This window comes from Schistocerca gregaria, chromosome 3 (assembly GCF_023897955.1).
Source record: "Schistocerca gregaria isolate iqSchGreg1 chromosome 3, iqSchGreg1.2, whole genome shotgun sequence".
NCBI lineage: Eukaryota > Metazoa > Arthropoda > Insecta > Orthoptera > Acrididae > Schistocerca > Schistocerca gregaria.
Window position 1 is genome coordinate 601,688,561 of NC_064922.1, and position 12,900 is coordinate 601,701,460.

The window sequence follows — 12,900 nt, forward strand, 5'->3', positions numbered from 1 at the left end:
GTTCTAAGGAAATTTACCAGTAGTTGACGTCAAATTCTGAAAATGTATAGGGGTTCGAAAGCTCCACAGAAGGCCCAATAAATTTCAATAGTAAATATTAATACAGTTGATCTTATGTTGGTACCTCACAACATGGTCACTTCATAACAGAGAACCGTAGCAAACTGTTCATGTTCGAAGTTCTTAAGTCGGTATGTCGCCATACTAAACATGGACCTAGCCCCTGCGGGGTGCCCGGCATACTTCAACGGTACAGAAATCCATACCGTAAAAGGGAAAATAGTGGAGGGATGTTTGTGGAGCGGGGAGACTAACTTACGGTTTCTGAAGAAGCCGGCACCCTATTCAGTAGTTCCTGCGCCAGCGGTCTGGACTACGTACTGATCTAACCCTAAAACATTACATGACATCCACTTGATATGTTGGCAGTGTCAACAGCTGAAAGCTAGGGTAAGCTACAACCATTACATTTCTCGAGAACATGCAGGTCTATAATATGGTTTTATGTCAGTGGCATCTTACTGGGTAAAATATTCTGGAGATAAAACAGTCCCCCCTTCTGATCTCCGAGCGGGGACCACGCAAGTTCAAATATTCATCTGAAAAACGAATATAGCGTTCTGCACGCTGGAGCGTAATTGTTTGAGCCACTAATCAAACAGGTAGAATAGAGAGCTTGCAAAGGTAAACTACTTCATTGAAATAAGATGTAGTCGGCATTAGTTAAGTTCGGTTGAAGGAAGAGTAGGGTTTCGAGTAAGGGTAGCAGAAGATTATTAATATAAAGTCAAACAGCGGTATATCTAGTAATGATTCAGAACATGGGAATGTGCAGAGCAACTACAAACAACATAGTGAATTCATTGTCTCAGGCAAGAAAGACACTAGGCAAAACCACTCAGTAGCAGTACAAGCACATTTACCTACATTACTACAAATACTAGATATAGTGAAATAATCTATGATGAGATAAAAGAAATTATTCTCTTCATAATGAGAATTTCAGTGGACTGCAATTCGATAATACGGAAAGAAAGACTGGAAAAAGAAGTGCCATAACAATAAATGAAAGAAAGGAATCAGATGCGAAGGCACCTTCTAGAATTTAGCACGCACTTCGGTTTAATAACTCCATAGTTAAAGAATGAAGAATGAAAGTTGGATACGTGGAACAGATCTTGGCACACCTTAAGTTCCCAAATTTCTTTTATAAGGGTAAAGCAGAGGTTTGGAAACAACGTCTTTAAATGTAAAACATCTTCGGGGGAACATCTGGGCACTGAGTGTAGTTTATAGTGTAATGCTTTGCACATTAAAGCTAAACAAAATGTCGAAAGGTAGAAAATTTAGGAGATGGTAGATGGGTAAATTGGTAGAACCTTTAGTTGATGATTTTGGGGTAAGCTGTATTTCTAGGCACGACTGAGTGAAACAGGGCGAAGAGATACAATAATAAGACGAACTGGTAACAGTGAGAGGTGCTGTATTAAAAACAGCAGAAGAATTTATATGCAAAAAGAGAAATCCCAAGAGAAATCCTCGGCTAACGCCCGATGTATTTAATTTAACGAACAAAACGAAAAATTATGGGAAGATGGCCAGTGAAGCAGAAAAAACTGATTTTCATAGTAAGAAGCAAACGACAATACAGGACTGCCAACTGGGGATTGGGAAGTTTTAGAAGCGTGATGGGTACAGGAAACGCAAATAGTAAGTAAATGAAAATGGCAGAAATCAATCGAATAAAGAAGGGAAGAACAAAGATACTTTGAAAAGGCTTTGACTGAGCTGTCACAGAGCCAACCAGAAGCAAGGCACCCGAGTTAGACGAAATTCTCTTAGGATTATTAACTTATTTGGGAAAGCAACCATGACATAATTATTCCATCTGGTGCGCAAGGTATGAGACAAATGAAATACCGTCGATGTGCAAGGATAATGTACCAATCACAATTCCAAAGAAGACACATGCTGACAAGTGTGAATATTACGGAACGATTAGTTTTATGCGTTATGGTTTCATATTACTGACACGAATTATTTTTCAAAAATGGATAACTGGTTAAGATTGACGTTTGGAAACAATTTAGAATCTTAAGCAGTGTAGGAACTGGCTAGGATACTGAATCCTACCACATACCTTAGAATAAAGGGCGAAGAAAGACAGAAGTACCTTAACAACATTTGTGGACTTAGAGAAAACTTTGGACAGTGTTGAATGGAGTACATTCATTGGAAATCGGTAGGTAGCAGGTATAAAATGGAGGAATTGAACGGTTATTTACAACTTATATGGAATTTAGACTTCGGTTGTAAGGGTGGAAGCACATGAAACGAAGCAGTAGTTGCGAAGGAACTGCGACAGGTTGTTGTCTATCCCCAAAGTTATTTAGTCTGTAATCTGAGAAATCAGTGAAGCTACCTTGGAGAAATCTGGAAAGGGAATTAAAGTTCACCGACAATAAACAAGAACACTGACATTTGCCAATGACAATGTAAATTTGTCATAGGTCTTCAAATGTCAGTTGTAAGTAGACTTTCTTTCAATATCTACAAAAGCAAAACAACGATAGTGGAATACACTCTAACTAAATAAAACCGTATGAGTGAAGTAACTCTTGACGGCTGTCATAGAAAGAAAATAAAATGCAGACTGCTAATGTAAAGAAAATACTTTCAGTAAAAAGGGAACTTCATAACGTGAAATTCAAATTTAAGTGTTAAGAAGCTTTTGCTGAGAGCACATGTCTGGAATGCAGCCATGTACAGAAAGGATACGTGGACGATAAACAGTTCTGACAAGAAGAGCATAGAACAGAAGTTTAGAAATATGGCGCTAAAGAAGAATGCTATTGATGAGCTGCATAGATAAAATTACAAGTGTAGAGTTACTGATTCATAATGGGGGGAAAAAATATTTATGGCACATCTTTACGAAAAGGAAATATCAGTTTATGGTCACATATTGAGGCATTGATGAGTAGTGGGTCCTGCCAGGGGTAAAGATTGAAGAGCGAGATCAAGGCTTTACTCGAGACCCAGGTTTGAGTGGATATCGGACTGTGTAATTATTAAGGGATGAGAGGTCTCGCACAGAGTAGAGTACCTTGGAGAGTCATATCTAAGGAGTCTTCAAACCAAAGATATGGACATCGTCATTATGGTCATCGATAACAAAAGCAACAAGAATAACAAAGACAATAAGTAGGAGTTGTTTCTGCCGCTGAGTAGGTACAATTTTCTACAAGCCTTCCGGAAATTAGAAATGAAAGTATCAGACTATCACAATTATTAATTAAACGTTAATTGTGTCTTCAGTGATCGCGTTTAAGCATACCATGGGACATGCTACATTTTCAATAATAGCTCCTATTTTAAACAGCAAAGAGGCTTTTAACCTTGGTACACTAAACTCTGCTTTGATTGAAGTGGACACAGACGAGGAACATTCTGAAACTAATGTATCTCACTTGTTTTCATTGGTACACACCAGATTGAGAAAACAAAACAACACAGACAGCAGAAGATTTCAGCTACAGTTTGTCACTTTTCTACATAGTCATCACCATTTGTTATGCACTTCTGCGAACGATGAAGAAGTCCCTTATCTTTGAATGGTGATCATTGCGCGATTTGAAGGTTGGTGGTAATAATATGTGCTCTACATCCTCGGTGGAGATCGGATTTAGGAATTTAGTGAGCAGCCCCTTCTGTTTAGAGCGCCATCTGTCGGCAAGTGTGTCCCACTTCAAACTTTCTATGAGATTTGTAACGCTCTCGCGGTGGCTAAATGTACCAGTCACGAATCTTGCCGCTCTTCTTTGGACTTTCTCAGTCTCTTGAATCACACCCAACTGGTAAGGATCCCATACAGACGAATAATACTCAAAGACTGGACGAACTAACGTATTGTAAGCTATTTCCTTTGGTGGAGGGTTTCATCGCTTCAGGATTCTACAAATAAATTGCAATCTATAGTTCGCCTTAAACGTTACTTGTGTAATCTGATCATTTCATTTCAGATCATTTCGAATAGTCACACCCAGATACTTGACGGACGTTACCGGTTCCAAAGACTGGGCATTTATTTTGTACTCGTACATGAATGGAGATTTTCTAACGTAATGAGTGTGGTCACGAACGTCTCAATTGTCCCAAACTGTTGTTTTTCTCTTTCTCAAAAACTCTTCTGAACAGCGACATAAATTTGTGATAGCAGGTCTCGTTCAGATTGGCATTAAATTTAGTGTCAATTGACAGCCAAGTGTGAGTTCTTCGTCACTCATTTTCCCACCGTTAGAACCGAAATCCCTTTCTTTGTCGACTGCTACCATTTCCGATTCTCTGGTACAGCAACATAAACGATGTTATACCCATGATGCAGGTGTTTCCTATCTGGGAATCCCCATGATGCTATTTCTCCCCAAACCCCGCCTCCACTCACCACGTCCTGTGTCAACCGCCTTACCTGGTACTCCAGACTGGTAGTAGTAGCCTCCCGTCCTCGTGTGGAGGCTGTGGGCGCGGCATATTCAGATGTTCGACCTGTGGCGTGGACCTTATGAACTCGTGTCAGGGATTAGGTGTGCCCGAATCTTCTCCCTCGCCACCTCCTGGCCTCCCTTCCCCCCCCCCCCCCTCCACCGTCACCCGCCACCCACCGCCACTCAGCAGACATCGCAGAATGGAGAAAGGCGATGACTCCCAGTCTCCGTGTCAACCGCCATCGACGGCGCTTCGGTTACGTAACCTTCGGAGCTTCCGCTGTTGAATCTTGTAATGCAGGAGTCGTCCCAGACTGTTCCAGCCTAGTCGCCCGCTGTCCCGGTCTGTCGTGCCGGACCGCCCCCCTGACGAGCAGGCTACTTTTCCTGGTCCAGCGTTGCTACATTCAGGTCTTATGCTTGATCACCGTCCTTTTCCGGCTGCTGAGACGACTTTGCCTCACGGTCTGTCTATACAGTGTGTCCAACCGGATCGCGCTGTCTCGCGCAAGATATCACGGAGTAAGTGTTCTATAGGGCATGGGACTAACCCCCCTTCCTGGGATTCGTGTATGCAGATTGACGGTCGGAATGTTGCAAGCATGGACTTCAGATTTGTCTCACTTTGGCATATAACTCAAGCATACATCTTAGTTGCTTTGCACCTAAATGAATCTGAGTTATGTCTCGCTCTTCTCTGTCAGTTAACCTATGATTGTAGTATAGATATTATATTCTTGCAAGAAGTATTGTTTCTCACCTTTTCTTTTCCCGAATTTCAGACCACTCTTAATGCAGCAGACTTTTTTAATGTAGCAGACCTTTTTTAACGTAGCGCCTGAAGACCCGACACGTGGTGTTCTATGTTAGCATGAAGATGGTTCCGCCACTGATACTAGAGCTGTCGATTCCGGCAGCGGACTGCTTGGTTTTTGACCTTACTCCGGTTGTGTTTTGTGCCCCGTCTCGCATGGGTCAAACAATGGCGCGCTCCAAATTTTACAGAGAGGAGTTCCCTTATCTTTCGCGTAAGAATCCTCGGAACCTTCTGCTGGTTGGTGACTCCAACTGCATGTTGCGCCCTTTCGACTGGTACAGTCTTTTTTTAATTTTAGCCGTCATCTCCATGAATTGTTTCACACAAAGCGTTTGAGAGATATTTGCGGCGCGGGATTAGCCGATCGGTCTGGGGCGCTGCAGTCGTTGACTGTGCGGCTGGTCCCGGCGGAGGTTCGAGTCCTCCCTCGGGCATGGGTGTGTGTGTTTGTCCTTGGGATAATTTAGGTTAAGTAATGTGTAAGCTTAGGCTTTTACTTTTCTTTTGAACGATATTTCGCGGTGGGAAACTGTGCTAACGAAGTTGAGGAAAATTGTTCTCTTTCCGAAGCATCAGAGATGTTCAACAGCAACTGATTTTCATCTTCTCACGCTGCTCAGTATTGACTATAATATTTGCATCAACTATGAATGGTAGATTGTCTTTATTGCTCGGACGTGTGATTGGTAACCAACAATATTGCCTCTCTGACCGTACAAGTTTTGTTCCGGTGGCTAAATATACCGATGTAGGGAGGTAGTTTCGGTGGCGGCTGTTATATCTATTCATTATGGGTTTGCCTTCTTAGTTGTTTCTTAGGCATTTGGCCACGCTAGTCCTCTGCTGCCTTCACCATTTCATTTCCCAAAGCTAGCCATTCTTCTACTGTATTCCTTTCCATTCCTCTTGCCAATCGTTCCTTAATGCTCCCTCTGAAACTCTCAACCACCTCTGGTTCCTTCGGTTTATGCAGAATCTCCGTGAGAACAAGAAATTTTCAGTCTTCGGAAAACAAGCATGGCGATCTGGCTAGGGAGGAGGAAACCTAAGTTCGATTCCCAAATGCATTCTGCAGTTTTTTCACTTCCATTTTTCGCGATAGTTAATAAGTTTATCAATAAGTGATGATAGCAAGGTAGGTATATAAATCTCTTAAACTACTTGGATTAAAAGAAAAAAAGAATGATAATGCGCCTGCTTGGAAAGCGAGAGATTGCGGGATCGAATCCCAGTCTGACAGGGAAATTTTCAGTCTCCTTTTAATTTAGCCTTCATCTCTCAGCAGTGTGAGGAGTCGCCAGGGACGACACGTAGTTTGGAATTCACGTTAAACTGTAGGGGCCCCTCTCCTTTCCCTAGCTGTACTCATTTCATTACATTTTTATGAACTCGCTCTCTTGTCTGTCCGTGTGCAGGTCCCATACAAATTTTGCTGCTGATTTAAACTAACTTCCCATTGTCCTAGAGACCTGAAAGTTTCAACGTAGCTCATGTCTGGATGAGAATATAATATTAACTTACTTTCTTGTCTGGTGTATGGAGGAGGGTAGTTTGTGTACCACTGAGAATTACACCTTTTCCTGTCTCAGTCGTGAATTGTTCGCAGGAACACCGATTGATGGTAGGTATCCGTGTGAGTTCGAATCTTTCTTTCACCTACATGGTCTTTTTGCGAGCTATACGTTAGATGTAGCAATATATTGGTCGAGTCAGATGAAGAGAAACTGAAATAATCCTAAATTTTACCGCTTGTCTCCGCTGTAATCTCATACAAATGTTTGAAATCAATTGAAAAATATCATTCTCACAAGATTAAAAATCAGAAATAAATTATGTAACTAGAAATGAAATTTTACTGTACCACGTACTTATATAAAATAATTTTTCCTAGCCCCAGACAAGTTCCTAACCTCATAAAAATAGCCTTGAAAATTGGTATTGTAAATTTTTAATAGCTATGAAAATTCTTGTAAGATTTAAAAACAAAAAGTTTGGTGTCCATGCAGTACGTAATTCATTCTTGAAAAGTTCAGTTCAGTATTATTGCTCCGACGGCATGCTTGCGATAGCACGCTCATCAATATGTTACAAAACGCCGAGCATAGAAAAGGGACATTCGGTGTTTATACCTCACGTTCTATTGGTGCTAAGAAGGTAAGAACCAGCGGTCTGGGTAGAGAGATCATTTGTATACTGAAAACAAGGGATTTCTTAGTGTCACTATCTTACAGTAGAGGGTTAAATGATGAATATTACACACTTCCTCTGCTTAGGCAAATCGAGCAAATAGATTGGTTCTTTTTACATTCGATGTAGTCTATGACTTGGCCATAATTGCGAATTGATACATAGGATTACAAAATAAAATTGAAATGAATAATTTAAGAAAAAGATGTATATTCTGAAGTCTGTAATTGATGTAGAAGACAGTAAATTATATTGAATAATGTTTATTCATGAAAGGACGTTTTAAATGATTGAGAAATGATCAGTTACGAGACAGACAGAAAATTTTATCAAATGCAGTAAAGTTATGTTGAGAGCAGTACGAGAATGGTAAGAAAAGAAACCAAGCCAAATAGACACCAAAAGATATGCGATAAATAAGTACCATTTGTGATCCCATTATACGAAATATTCGCCAACTTAAAATAGTTCAGAGTTTAAGAAGATGAATTAGAAAGTAACATACGTGAAATGACGAGTGCAAACTCATATCCTGCCTATCCTAAGTTTCATAGTACAAGTAGAAAAACGTGGTACTACTCTTGAGCACCTTCAGATCTCTCTAAATATAAGGTCCCTTCAAAAGTTTAGATATTGAAGGGCTGTTCACCCATGCGACACATGTCTTCAACCGGACCTGCTTACGAAGCGTCTTCGAAACGTCGAGTCTCATAGCGGCCGTTCACCGACCAGAATCCATCACCCACCTCATACCACAAGCAGGTCTTTCTTTTTCCAAAACGAAAATGCAGGTCTCTAAGATACCTCTCTTGAGCTCTTCGTTCGAAACGTCCCAGTCTCCATTTTCGCCCTGTAGTGTTTCACTACTGTCTGTTTTTCCACTGGCTGAAAGCTGTCCCCATCAAAAATGTATCAAATGGTTCAAATGGCTCTGAGCACTATGCGACATAGCTTCTGAGGTCATCAGTAGCCTAGAACTTAGAACTAATTAAAGCTAACTAACCTAAGGACATCACACACATTCATGCCCGAGGCAGGATTCGAACCTGCGACCGTAGTGGGCGCTCGGCTCCAGACTGTAGCGCCTAGAACCGCACGGTCACTCCGGCTGGCAAAAAAAAATGTATCGTTCTTAAGTCCTAAAATCACGACCTGCCTCAGACTGATAGCTTCCCAGAGTATATTAATATATACGACAATATTTAAGTAACGAAATGTTATAAATATTCATTCCACGAAGATTATTCACAAGTACTACAAATAAAGGTTTGTTCATAAATAAATAAGCTAGTAATCTTGAGCAAGTGTGCTCACGTCAGCTGACAACAAATTATCGTTAAATATTGTTTAAACAACTATTTACGCCTTCTTGACAGAAGTCCCTTTTAGTTCTCTTTTCAGTGCTTGTGTTCGTTAACATGTACAACTGATCACTTTTAAATTAGGACCGTCTTTAATAGCGCCAGCTAACAAATTTAAATAAAGTTACTGGCAAAATAATGAATTGTTCATTAAGTAACGGCACAAGTTTGTAAAGGTATGAGTTATTGATCATGCATTCGTACGCTGTGTAACAGTGGAGAATTAGATATTCTAACAAACGTATGTGTAATAAAAAATATATAAAAGATGTCGTAGGTCAATAAATTAAGTAGATACAGATTTCTATGACGACCACTACCGTGCTGTTCTGTTGTCTGAGATATTGTTGTTGAAACTGCATTAAGTATTTAAAATACGTTAATTTAGAGCTTCATTGTGAAAATGTTTAGACAAATATAACTTCTGCAGTTTTAAAGATATCGATGTCATTGAATGAGCCTCAGTTTTTTGAAATCTCAAATGTATTCAAATTTGCCTCAAACTTGATTGTCAATTATAATAAATTCTCAGAGATTTGTATGACATTATCTTTCTGCTTGTCTGACACCCCAGCGTCACTGTTGCGGAAAGACCACGGGAGCAACAGCTAGCCAAATTCCTAGCTTTGGCATTTACCCATTTCCAGCAGTGCTGCCGCCTTTGCAACTGGACTCGCCAGTGCCGGCCACCAGCAGGAGCTGCCACGGCCTGCCTCAGCCCCAGGCCCACTGGCGTTCAATCGTACAACAATTGCATCTTACACTGTACCAACACTGGGTGGCCGATCAGCTAACCTGCTTCCACGTAACGTTACAATTCTAAGATGTCTATACCCAGTAAATGGAGGAAATTTTTACTATATATTCCTATGATTCCGATGTCAAACAGCCTTGAAAATTCTCTTAATGTCCTTGTCCTTTTCCCAGATACAGAGCTTCAACGTTACCCCACTTGTATACGTAACCATGCACGTAAAAATTAAATAGATTGATTGATGACATATATACCAGTGATAAACCGGTGCTTTAATTAAACTGACTGGTACACGTGCGAGTGAATGAAGAAATCAATGAATACAGATACAGAGCTTCAAAGTTACCCCACTTGTATTCGTAACCACGTACGTAAAAAATTAAATAGATTGATTGACGACAGATATACCAGTGATAAACAGGTGCTTTAATTAAACTGATTGGTACACATGTGCGTGAATGAATGAATGTGAATCAGTTCATGGGCGGTTCCTGAGATAACAGCCAAAATATCGTTTATGACCATTTTCTCGCTGTCAGCAGCGGAACAGAACCCAGCCGCGGGTTCCAAGGTAGCTATGTACAGCAACCGGCTGAACTTCCAACGATGTATTCATAAGATACCAATCTAGAACACCTTGAAAGTTTCCTTGATATTTTAATCACATTCCCAGGCAGAGAGGTTCAATGTTATCCTACTTGTACACGTATATATACAAGCAAAAATTAAATAAATCTCTTGACGACAGATATATCCGTGATAAACCGATGATCTAATTTAACACTTTCGCACCTGAACCCAATGCTGAAGCGTGTGACCAGCTAACTCAACATTTTTTACGATTTTTAGAATTCAATAACTTTTTAAACTGTAATGGTAGAGGTAAAAACTATTTATGTTTTTGGGTCTGACGTGTCATCTTATTGAAGAAATAGGTTGTGGCACGCGAAAGATAGAAAAAAAAATTATACCAAAAATATTACTATATTTTTCAGATTTTGAAGAAAGTCAAATATTGAATGTAAGACACATAATTTGTTTTTGTTTGGTATTCCCTGAAACTTTCTGGTACACATAAAGCGACATTACACTCTCGACACCTCAACATGTCTCTTTCCTTCCTGACTAGCCAGTTTGTGCTTTGCTCCTTTCTGAACAAACTTATTAAGCCCGTGTGGGGTCTGCTTTCTTCTTTATCGCTAGGATCTTCAGTCCGTCATGACAGAACACAATGTTGCAAATACTGTAGACTTAGGTTTTGGGTCCTCACCGTTTTCTCAAATGAGTCAAGACACATTTTCTGTCAAAATGTGAATGTTGCCGGTGAAAATGCACTGACAAAAAGCATAGAGAAACAGATTCCTGACACTAATATATTATTATTGCAATTAATGCAACAAATGGAACAGAATCAGAAACAAATGGGACAAAAACTTCAAAAGTTAGACACAATGGAACAAAAGCTTCTAAAGTTAGACACCACGCTTGAACAAACACGTGAAGATTTAACTAATGAGTTACATAACATTGAATCGAAAAGTCAAAAAGTCTATAATGACGTAAAAACACAAATCTGTGAGCATTTTCAACCTATTTTTTCGCGGCATATAAAGGCATTACAGAATCACGAAGAGTCATAAAAGAACTGCAAACTATAGTTCATGAAAATCATGGGACCTTGCAAGCTAAAATTGACTCTGTTGCATCTACCGATTCGGTTACGCAACTTGCAAAAACTCAGGAAAACTTAAAGGACACAGTAGATACGATTTCAACACAAATGGCACTCTGAAACTTGGTTCAGAAAAACACACAGAGGAAATAATTTCACTATCGGATAAGGTAGCCGAACTTTCAGATCAGTTCACTAACTTATCTACAAATGTAGATGATGATCTGAATGACACAAAACCTGTAGCCTTCACTGACACTAAAGAGTATGAACAAATTAGAAAATTCAAACAGAATCAAAATCAAATCAAAACACAGTACAAAAGAGAAATGCGGGAAGTACAAGATCAGTTGGCTCAAGTAATACAAGAATTACATATTTCAGAGGATACTCGCGCTCCAGTACGGGAAGAGGGACATAGAAATACAGAACAACCACAAAATAATAACACAGGACACTTAGGAAATTATGCAAGAAATTGGCATGGTACACCGAATATTGAGATGGAACCGCCGAAACGACGTAACAATGACCGACGTGCGACTCGCCGACATGATGATTTTGACTATAAGCTGTTCATTACTACAAGTAAATTCAAAACATTTAAGAATTCTGGCAACGACATTCATCCACAAGTGTGGCTTCATCAATTCTCTCATTGTTTTCCTTCCAACTGGTCACTGGAGCACAGGTTAGAATTTATGTGTGGCTACTTAGAGAATGAACCAGCTGTAAGAATGCGATCGGTCATTCACGATTGCCACAGTGAAGGAGAATTTTACCATGCTTTCCTCTCAGAATATTGGTCTCAAGCTACACAAGATCGAGTAAAACATAGCATCATAATGATGAAACATTTCGAAAAATCTGAGTTTTCCAGTCTTGTGAAATATTTTGAAGGCATGTTGCACAAGAATCAGTACCTGTCAAACCCATGCAGCCCCTCAGAACTCATCCGCATTTGCTTAATCAAATTGCCTGAACATTTACGGCATATTATTTTGGCAGGACGTTGCAAAGACGACATTGAAGCTTTTCAGGGACTCTTACAAGAATTAGAAATTGACACTGACAATCGCGGAACGCGAAAACAGGAACACAACAATTACAGGTCACATCCGTCGCAATTCCGCGATGAAAGAAATAATAACTGGACACGACAAGGCTATTCTTACAACACAAATCGTGACCAAAACAGACACTACCCGTATGACAACCGTTGGCAGAGTAGTAATAATTACAGGGAAAGATCACCTCTCCGCGGTAGTGACTATCACAGAGACAATCAGAGAAAAAGACAATATGGGAATCAAAATAATTATTATCAAGGGAGACAGAATAACTTTAGACGCAACGGTCCAGCGCGCAGTTACAATTCAGAGAGAAATTCTCCACCACGTGACCGACAAGAAAGAAACTATGGAATCTACCGACATGACGACAGACGATATGATCGTAACGACAGACCTGAATTGCAGCAGAACTGGTGGGATTCAAACAGAGCAGGGCCCTCTAGACAAGGTGAATTTGTAGAAGTTAGGTCTCCAAATCCCAATAACGACGCGCGCCAACAAAGACACAATAGGCAATGACTCATACCGCTGGCAGCTACAAAACGTACTTCT